This window comes from Corticium candelabrum, chromosome 14, assembly GCF_963422355.1.
Source record: "Corticium candelabrum chromosome 14, ooCorCand1.1, whole genome shotgun sequence".
Taxonomy (NCBI): domain Eukaryota; kingdom Metazoa; phylum Porifera; class Homoscleromorpha; order Homosclerophorida; family Plakinidae; genus Corticium; species Corticium candelabrum.
The window spans coordinates 5,576,502-5,579,423 of record NC_085098.1 but is presented as its reverse complement, the minus strand read 5'-3'; the positions used below and the strand labels follow the sequence as shown (position 1 = coordinate 5,579,423).

General features: G+C 37.0%; 1 long non-coding RNA gene across 1 annotated transcript; it reads right to left on the bottom strand.

The window, feature by feature from the left end:
* Window positions 1-1,175: 1,175 nt before the first annotated feature.
* Window positions 1,176-2,922, bottom strand: LOC134190102 (uncharacterized). The gene is made up of 4 exons (XR_009971585.1): window positions 2,740-2,922; window positions 2,592-2,665; window positions 1,460-1,581; window positions 1,176-1,392 (listed from the first exon to the last, which is right to left on the bottom strand). It is a non-coding gene; the product is annotated as an uncharacterized LOC134190102 (long non-coding RNA).

The following is a 2,922-nucleotide window of genomic DNA, read 5'->3' as shown; positions in this document are numbered from 1 at the left end:
AAAAAGAAGTACACGTGATGAGTGCAGATAGAGAGTCTTGTAGTACACACACGTACGTGTGCATACGTACGGCTTCAGTATCTCACCTGCCCTTGAATGCGGTAAGAAAAGAGCTCGGAAAATTGTCAAACATGTCGCGAAATTGAAAAGAACGCGAAAGAAACAGACGGGTCTAAACGCACACTTAGCTGGAGAGCTTTGGCGCGAGAAAATGAAACCTGCACGTGCACGACAAACAAGTAGCACGTGCAGATGGTTACGCTCATGACGTCTACACTGATAAAAAAACGGAAACCCCAAATTCGCTAGTAGGCCTTATATATATATATATATATATATATATATATATATATATATATATATATATATACATGGCTCCAGCGCTACTCATGATCAGAGTTTCCAGCCAAGCTACCATACCCGTTAGTGATTGACCATTGCCAACGACACCACATTGCTCGCCAGTGCTCATCCCACACTTGAACTTCCAACCGAAAGTCCCAGATGTTTCCACTCACCATAAACAACTCTCATAATAGAGTTACAGCCACAACACACACACACACACACACACACACACACACACACACACACACACACACACACACACACACACACACACACACACACCTTGAATGTTGAACCTTGAACCTTGAATTTGAAGTCATTTTCCCAGTTGCGGTAGACCATAGTAGAGTGTGAGTGTACTGTAATAGATTGAAGGTCATTGAAACTTCGGTTACTTATATAAATAATATTTTTTATCACAAGACTGATCAAAAGCCAGAACCTATATTGGGGAAACCAGCTGTGGCATGTGCAAAAACATTCCCATACATCGATGTATGACCAATAGCTCAAGTGGTAAGTCATACATTTGATGAACAAGCAGACATGATCTCTTACTTCCCAAGTGACTTGTGAGGAATTTAATTAACAACGTATATGCATAATCAACTGCTCCATCTCATCATAGTAAAGAAACACCGCCCTTTGTTATTTATCAAGTTTTGAAACCAAGATTACTGATTTAACAGCTAACCCTAATGTAATTACATGAAACCCTATCTGAGAGCAACTCCCAATCTAACAGCCAGGGACAATGAATGACAACAGATCATTCAAGTGAGCATTATAGATATATGGCAAATAGATATACATATGATGTATGCAAATTTATTCAGAAATCTCTTTCAGCATGGCTGGTCTGCCAAAAGATCCAGCAAATAATCTATCAAATTTACAAAGTACAATAGCTAAAGCACTACGAGTCAAAATGCAATGCAGCTATACAAACTTAGTTGCACTCATTTCTTCAGAAAAATGGTCTCGGTAGCTCCCTGAAGAAAAGGCACTTTCTGTGTAACTGTGTGGAGAATCTCAAAAGATGAACTAAAAATTCAAACCTTCTTTGACTTACAAGTGCAGTACGTACAACTGAGACATTGCATGCAAGTACCTTATTGAGATCCAGAAAATGTTAATTAATTGAAACACAGATGACTTATGCCTAAACCACACATGCAATTCGACTACTGGCAGGTGCAATAATGGAAGTTATCCAGGTTACTCATCTAGAATCTGCAACAAACAAAATCAATACTATTGATCACATACAACATCTAATACTAAACCTCTATTCACCAATCATTATTGACCATATAAATTAAAACAAATGTCCTGGATTGTTTATATTCCTTGATATAAAGAGAGGAACAGATTGTAGTTAGAGTGTTCAGAATGAGTGTTCAGAACAAGTCATTCCTGTTTTAAGTCCAGCAAACTGTGCACCCACTAGAAAAATAGGCATCTTCATTGTGTGTGTTTTAATTTTATTGTTAAAATGGATCATGGATTGATTCTACATATTTTAGGCTAATGAAAAACTGTGTTCTGTGGCAACAGACTGTCCAGATCAACAACTTCCTGTAATTCTGTCTGTTTGCCATACATTTCTTATGCAAACAAATTAATTGCAGTAACAGCAGAGTACATGATTAATAAACAGGTTCTTCTGCAATAGTTACTAGTATATACAGTAGTGGACAAAAGTATTTGCCGGGTAGGTTTTTTGTTGATTTTCATCATATTCTGGCCTACAGAATGGAAATAGGTGCTGATGTGATCACAAATGGATAAGTTAGTTTGTTTTCAAAGGTTGTAATATTGTTTGCATTGAATATGCTTTGATAAGTTGTAATGTAAACTTAATCGGCTTTTAACTAGGTTGTAACTATAATCTTAAATTGCAACAACCAACTGATTTAGACTCAATTCTATACCAATTAGTCTCGATTTTGCCATTGCATGACAAACATTGATCAAGAAGTCGCTTTATTAGTATTTTGTGCTTCCACCCAAATACAGACATACTGAAAAACCCTTGAAATTTCTTGCCCAGCAAATACTTTTGTCCACTACTGTATATACACACATATAAATTATAAATTACTATTTATTAAATCATATTTAAGGTTAAAAATACTACCATAAATACATAAACTGTGCTATAATGTTACTAAATACTTTATTCTAATAAATTAATAATTAGTTCATCAACTACTATCAACTAATTAGCAAAATGTACAAACCTCTGCCGTCTTGTATAATAACTGCATCACGTAAAGCTTTTCTGGAGTCAACAGTTTCTCGAGAAAGTCGATTTCTGCAAAGAAAACGGTTTGTAGCAACCAACATTCCCCGTATTGGGGCTCTCCTTTCACTGCCACTGTTGCTTACTCAGTGTGGTAACTGCTCGCAGAGAAAGCGCAATTCCCACGATCTGTTAGCATAACAACACATTTCGAACTACTAAATCATGATCGTGAGCCATGCGTGCACGTGAGAATGGTCTACCGTGCACGTGCAAGTTAAACTTATCCGGGCTATATATCCGGGATGTGTGTGTGAAGTGGACCCCCA